Source organism: Haliotis asinina, chromosome 13 (genome assembly GCF_037392515.1).
Source record: "Haliotis asinina isolate JCU_RB_2024 chromosome 13, JCU_Hal_asi_v2, whole genome shotgun sequence".
NCBI classification, from domain to species: domain Eukaryota; kingdom Metazoa; phylum Mollusca; class Gastropoda; order Lepetellida; family Haliotidae; genus Haliotis; species Haliotis asinina.
In genome coordinates, this window is record NC_090292.1 from 13,861,459 (window position 1) to 13,869,367 (window position 7,909).

A 7,909-nucleotide genomic window follows, 5' to 3' on the forward strand; every position below is an offset into this window, starting at 1 on the left:
TACAATATAGATGTGAGAGTACATATATATAGTTTTTAACAACAATAGACCGGCAAAGATTCAACTATGGACAGAAAAGACATTCTGAAGAATCAAAAGGGCATTGTTGTAGTTACGGATGAAACTAGAACTTCATACTTACGTTTATAAGTCTGATAAAACTGATACCCGGGTACAGTACTAGCGGTTACAGACACATTACTGAAATGTTCTTGCAAGGTGACACACGTTAGACCATCAGGATTGAAGTGAAAACTTTCACAGTTCTTCTCTCGGCTGCATGCAGCACAACAACCAATCTTTGTCACACGTGACAAAGTATGTATTTGAGACAGCAATGTCGTCCTATCGTCGTACTCCTTAAGGCGTCGCGCTTTCAAATATTTGTAGGAACTGGGTGCTGCAATATCCCTCAAAATGACGATAATAATGATACAGATACATCGTATGATGAGACTGAAGATTTTTAACTTTGGCATGATTAAAAGGAATTATTGGAATTATTTGTAACTGCAACGCCAGTGTCCGAAACCTCGTTCAGAGCAACATCCCTTTGAAAATGACAGACAACCTGACTGTATGTACTAAGATGATAATTGTGCGCATGCTCAAAGATACATTATAAATGAAGGTCATATCTATATTTGATTAGAAGACTGTTATCATTTTCGAGCAAATATGTTTATAATATCACCAGTTCTCAGCTTAGTAACTCAAGAGTGGTCCAACTCAAGCTTAAGTGTGATTGCTTATAAAGTTAAAGAGTATGTGAAATGTGACATTGAATGTTGCAGTTTTCATGGCTAATAGTCACTGGTAAATGAGTCTTGAGAGAAAGGATATATTTATCTGAAATAATGCCCCGTTTCTGGTCTCTTTGTCTTCCTTTGTTAAATGTGTAGGTGTATTGACCGATATATATGCTACACAAACACTTCTCACAAGGGTACACTAAAGCAATTCAAACACTACAAATGGCGACTTTGTATGTTGTATCAATGGACTAACATATATATTAGTCTTAAATATATTAGTGATTTCTTGTTCTGACAATGTCGTTCTGAAGGCTTGAACAGAGGTACAACAGTGGCCTGTCCTTTCCATTGCAAACTGTTCTTCCACCGTCTCGTTGAAGGAACTCGCGGCCGTGCACACCTACACGAAAATAACTTTCATGGAAAATTGATGAATAACTTGCAGTAATGCGTTTAAAGGGGGACACCGTGTGCTACATGTATTTGGCAATGGGAGACCAATCACAATAAGTTGAATATTATACAAATAAAATTATCTTTTTTGCATGATACCAATACAGCGCCTTTCCCAAATGTCAGATATGTCTCCCCTCTAAACATTGTTGCTAAAGCGAATGTTCTAGTCCCTAATTGCAAGGAACTGTTGACGGTGGAAGAAACTACAGGTAAATACTACAGGTAGTGACATAGAGGTTTGACAAAGCTTCCACATTTCCAAGTTTGTGCTTACTGCCTTATCTGTCTGTAAAGAGAGTCGAATAATTGAAAGCCACGTGCCATTCAAAACACAAAAATAGGCAAGCATTAAAAGTTTTAGATATTTGACTTCAAAAGGGTCCATCCGTAAATTCATCATATTCTCTGAAAACACTGAAAACAACAGACCCGTGAAGGTCCCGGGGTAGAATAGACGTTCAGCAACCCATGCTTGCCGTAAAAGGTGACTTGTCGTAAGAGGCGCCTATCGGGTGGTCAGAGTCACTAACTTGGTTGACGCATGTCATCGGTGTCACATACCAAAGTAACCACAACAGAAGAATAATTTGTTTTGCAAAACTTTATTCCTCCCCTTAAGATATAAGTAACCCCAATACCTATACTAAACTAATTCTACAGGTGCAAATACAACTAACTAATCTAATTACCTAACCTAGCTACATATACAGTTCTGTCTACCACTTATATTGCTAAAGTTCTAATAATACTACTACTACTACTAACTACACTAAAATCCTAATACCCTCACTAATATAGATAATGATTACATATAATCCCAATCAGAAACTAAACAATTGAACTAAATAACAATAAAGGAATTAGCCACTCAGAGAGAACACTTTCTCTTTACAATGTAATCAGAATGTCAGTGCACTGTGGTTCCACTTGGTGACGTCATGGTATTTGTGTGGTATCCCTCACACCCAGGCGATGGTTTCCCTCACGGAGTTTAAGGGGCCTGTGTAATGGTTGATGGCTGTGCCATCCACATCTCACATTACTAGGAGATACATGCTCCTTGTACAACAGGGAAGACTCTTGTCTGTCTCCTTACAGGCGGAGATAATACCCCTCTCCTTACTTTAAGGATAACCGGCCAGTTCCGGGACACTACAATACAATATAAGTAACTACAGTTACTCAGTAAGACATGTGTCAATGTCTTATACTTTATGCATGTACTTTACTCCGATTTACATATTTGAAAGTGGAACAGTTTTTGTGGAACGATAACATTCAAATTTTGAATGGCTTTGTGGCTATATAGTGTTACAATATGCACATATATCTAGAAATACTACATCAGTAAAACAATTTCTTGCTACATCTACTCAATCAATAAATACAAAAGTAATAATGATAATAAAAACTTACGCCAGCCAGCGTGAGATGCAATCCCATACAAAAGTTGAACCCATACAGGTGAACACAGTGGTGATTCTGGCTGACTGTGCAGATTACTACCCTTCCTCACTATTTATATTGACCTCCCATACCCAAGCTACTCAACACCTCTCTATTGTTTACAAATTAACACCCCAGCTCTCTGGCCATACCTGGTCACGCTTCCCTGAACATAACCCTGTTCCCATAGTATTACCGAACATAATCTAACAACAACTCCCAACAATATATAACACACTCTAACAATACCATACTACATCTATTTACAGTACCATAAACTAATTATATAAACGAAATCATCTGTGATCTTGACATCACTCCCCACTTCAAGTAATTGTACACAAGTACAATTATATATTACACTCAAGATCACATTTAAGTTTGTTTTAATGCATAAATATCATAAAACACAATTGTCTAAATGTACAATAGCACAGTAATACATAAGAAATAACTGCTGACAAATAATCTGGATATGCAGAGAGTACATTATTTACACACTGCCATACACATAGTATGACTAGGGTGAACACCGGCTCAAGAGATCAGCCCCAACATTCTCACTTCCTTTGATTGCACGAATTAGAAATCTGTAGGGTTGCAAAGTCAGGGCCCACCTCATCACTCGTCCATTGGTCATTTTTGCCTTGGTCATCCATATTAAGGGCTGATGGTCAGTCTCCAAAATAAATTCTCTCCCATACAGATATCTTTCTAACTTCTGTATTGCCCACACAATAGCCAAACACTCTTTTTCTATTGTAGAATACGCTCTCTCACGATCTACTAACTTCCGACTCACAAACAATATTGGAAATCGCTCACCTTCCTGTTCTTGTAGCAGTACAGCTCCGATTCCAACGTCAGAAGCGTCTGTTCTTACCAAGAATGGTTTCTTCAAGTCGGGTAGTTTCAAGATAGGAAAACTTGACATATGGGTTCTTAACGTAGTGAAAGCTAATTCCTGGCTTTCTGTCCATATTACCTTGTTTGGCTTTCCTTTCTTTGTGAGATCAGTTAGCGGAACTGCTATGGCTGCATAGTTTGGGATAAATTTCCGGTAGTACCCGGTCAGTCCCAACAACGCTCTCACTTGTTTCTTGGTTTGAGGTCGCTCCACATTTAGGATCTTTTCTACATTCTTACCTTCTGGTCGAATTAGACCACTACCCACCTTGTGCCCTAAAAAGTCCAGATGTTTATATCCCACTTTTACCTTTGAAGGTCGAGCTGTAAGATGGAATTGTCTTAACCTCGTAAATATTGCTCTCAGACTTACCATGTGGTGTGACCAGTTCTCAGTTCCTTCTATGATGTCGTCTATGAAGTTGTCTGTATTTGGTATGTTGTGCAATACTTGCCTCATCAGTCGGGAAAATACTGCAGGTGCATTAACTACTCCAAATGGCATCACCTTCCATTGGTATAATCCATCAGGAGTTATAAATGCTGTCAGTTCTTTGCTACTCTCTTCCATTGGAATCTGCCAATATGCTTTGCTTACATCAATTTTGGTAAGATATTTACAGTTCCGTAACCGTGCAAAGATGGAATCAGCTAATGGAATTGGTTCGGCATCAAATACGGTCACCTGATTCAGTTTGCGAAAATCGGTACAAAATCTGTAAGTCGAGTCAGGCTTCTTCACAAGTACAATGGGGGATGCATATGGTGACTGAGAAGGTTCTATCACCCCCATGTCTAACATTAGCTGTATCTCCTTAGCTACAACATCTCTCATATGATGAGGAAGTGGATAGGGCTTGGATCGTATAGGCTCATTACATGTCAGCTTGATCTTATATTCCATACAATCTACCTTCCCTGGTAAATCACTCAGTACATCTTTGAATTCACTTATGAGCTCCTTCACCTCATTTTGTTGCTCCTCTGTCAAATCTTCAGAAATGTCTACATCCTGATACGTTTCCTTAGAAACTAAAGAAGGTGAAGCTATGTCTAACATACTCACCTCTTCAGCCTTGACATCCACCAGACCAGCACTGACATGCACAAGTTGAGCTATGCTGACGTCACATACAGCTGTGTCCTTGACCTCCTCTCTCTCAATGTACCTTTTCAGTAGATTGGCATGATAGGTTTTAATCTTGTTACCAACCTGTATTCTGTAATTGCCAATGCCAAAGGTATCCAGTATTTCATATGGCCCTTTCCACTGCAGCAACAGTTTGTTTGAATCAGTGGGCAACAGAATTAATACTTTATCACCAACCTTCATTTTTCTTGGCTTGGACTTCACATCAAAGAACTTTTTGTATTTACATGCTTTCTTTTGAAGTTCTTGCTGTGCTACGTGAATAGTCTCCTCAAGACGGTTTTGAAGATCTAGCACATACTCATATGTGGTTCTTACCTCTGGATTTGGTATATCTCTTGTCCAGATTTCCCTCAGAATCTGTACTGGTCCTCTCACAGTGCGTCCATATAAGAGTTCAAATGGGGCAAAACCCAAACTCTCTTGAGGTACCTCTCGGTAAGCAAATAACAAAGCAGGTACATACCTGTCCCAGTCATTTGGTCGTTCTGCACACATCCGTTTCAGCATCGTCTTCAAGGTTCCATTGAACTTCTCCACTAGGCCATTGCACATTGGATGATAAGGGGAAGTAGTAAGCTGATGTATGGACAATAGTCTACTTACCTCCTTCATCACGCCTGACGTGAACTGGGCTCCCATGTCTGTTAATATCTCCTTGGGGATACCAACCCTACTGAATATCTCGAACAGAGCTTCGGCAACATATTCCGTCTCTACTCTGGGTAAAGCTACTGCTTCTGGGTATCGTGTTGCATAATCAACCACCGTCAGTATATACCTATTACCCTTGTCTGTGACAGGATACAATGGACCAATCAAATCAACAGCTACCCTCTCAAATGGCACTTCAATTAATGGCATTTGTCCCAGTGGTATTTTCCTTACCTTTCCCTTCGGCATGGTACGTTGACAAATATCACAAGACTGAACATGTCTTCTGACATCACCAATTACTCCTGGCCAATAAAACTGTGAGATTACCCTATCTAGAGTCTTCTTGATTCCAAGATGTCCACCCATCAGTGCTTCATGACATACCTTCATTACCTGTGTGCGCAATCCAACCGGTACTACTGCCTGTACAACTTGTTTACCATTGTCCATTTTATTGGAAGTATGCTTCCTATACAGCATATCATTCTCCACAAAGTAAGAGGAAGTACTATGTCGGGTCTCCCTAATCTTACCTTCTTCCACTAATTTTCTTATTTTGTTCAGACTTGAATCCTGATGTTGTAGGGATACGAACTCACCTCGACTCAGTGTCAACCCAACAGGTTCCAATGTCTTCAAGGGTTCCATGCCTACTTGGCGTACTCTTCTCTGGCTCCTTGTCTCTACAGCACCTACTGTTTTAATGTCCTGCTTATCCCACATCAAGTCTGGATCTCCTGGCTCTCTAACTCCGGGAATATTGCCTAATATTAAGTCACAGATTGGTGTGTCCATACATGCTGCTCTCACCATACCCGTGTAAAAGGGCGTATTTACAGTAATCCATGCTACCGGAAGTGTCAAGATCCTGCTATCTGCTAATTTACAAGATTGTGTTTCTGAAGTCAAACATGCATCTTTTACCATTGACCTCCTCACTATTACACCGTTACATCCCGTGTCTCTAAGCACATCTACTGGAGTGTCGTTTACCTTTCCCTGATAAAATGGCATGCGGTGATCTTTGGTAAGCACACTCCCTGAGGCTACATCTGCTTTAGTAACCTCCTCTGAAGTTGCTGCATCACCATCTAGAACTTCATGTATGCAGGGCTCTACTTTTGTGTTATCTGGATGTATTAGAGACATGTTTGTGTTGTCTTCACTCACCTGGATACTTGCCACTTTAAACTTGGGTTTCTTGCACTGTGCTGCCAAATGCCCAGTTTGATTGCAGTTGTAACATGTCCTTTCCTTAATAGGAACAAATTGTTTGGAACAAGTACCATGTTTACCTGATGCGCTACCCTCGACTATTTTCCCTTTGGAAACCTGCTTGTCAGTTTGACCTGGAATAACTGGTCTATTGTATCTTCCATGACTCGTACCTCTAGCTTCTATAAATTGCTCTGCTAGTCTAGCCATTTCCATCGCGTCTTTTGGCTTTCTCTCTCTCAAGAATATACCCAGATCCCTTCCAGTCACATTCAAAATCTGTTCACGCAGCAGCAAATCTCTCACACCTTCGAACGTCTTTTGTGTACCACTTAGTTCAATCCATCTGTTGAAATAGTTCTCAATTCTAACTACAAATTGTGTGAAAATCTCACCTGTTTCAGTTTTAGCAGTCCTAAATTTCTGATGGAATCCATCCTCAGTCATTTCATAGCGTTTAAGTAATGCAGTTTTAACTGCATTGTAATTTTCAGCCTCAAAGGCATTTAACCGGGAGTATACTTCTAAAGCCTTACCTTTCAGCAGAGTACACAGGTAAGCTGCCCAATGGGACGGGTCCCAGCCTTGCGCTGTAGCTACACGTTCAAACCTTTGCAGATATGCATCAATGTTGTCATTGTGGTCGTCAAATGGAGGCATTTTAGGCATCTTGGGAATGGCTGCCGATCTATTCTCTCCTACCTGCCCTTCTTGATTTCCTGCCGCACTCTTTTCTAACTTGGCTAGTTCTATTCTTTCATTTGACTGTATTTTACACTTTTCTTTCTCCAATTCTAATCTTTCTCTCTCTCGTTCCCATTCTAACCTTTCTTTCTCCTTTCTTTCCTCCAGTTCTAACTTTTTAATCTCCCGCTCCCTAGCTCTTTCCTCCCGTTCGAGCCTGTCCTTTTCTTTCTCATTCTCCAACTCCATTTGCTCTTTCACAAACACTCTCAAATCATCTTTCTCATACCCTAAACTCTGACCCAGTTTGATAAGTTTGTCAATGTCCATAATTGTCTGTATGAGGGCAAAGCAGGGTACACAAAAAGTCAAACTGTCTGGAATAAATAGGGATCCTACCAAGAATAAAACCGGAGGTGATTTCCCATATATCCCAATGTTCAAAATGTTCACGACGAACCAATGGCCTTAACTGACCAATAACCACAATACACCCTCCACCCTTGAATTCCAAATCATACACTCAAGGACGCAAAAGTGGTGCCGTATGTTCTAACCCTTCTTTATGGACACAAAGATTCTGCAGCGATATACAATCAACAACGCTACATCAAATGCGCTACAGAACACAACTAGGGTT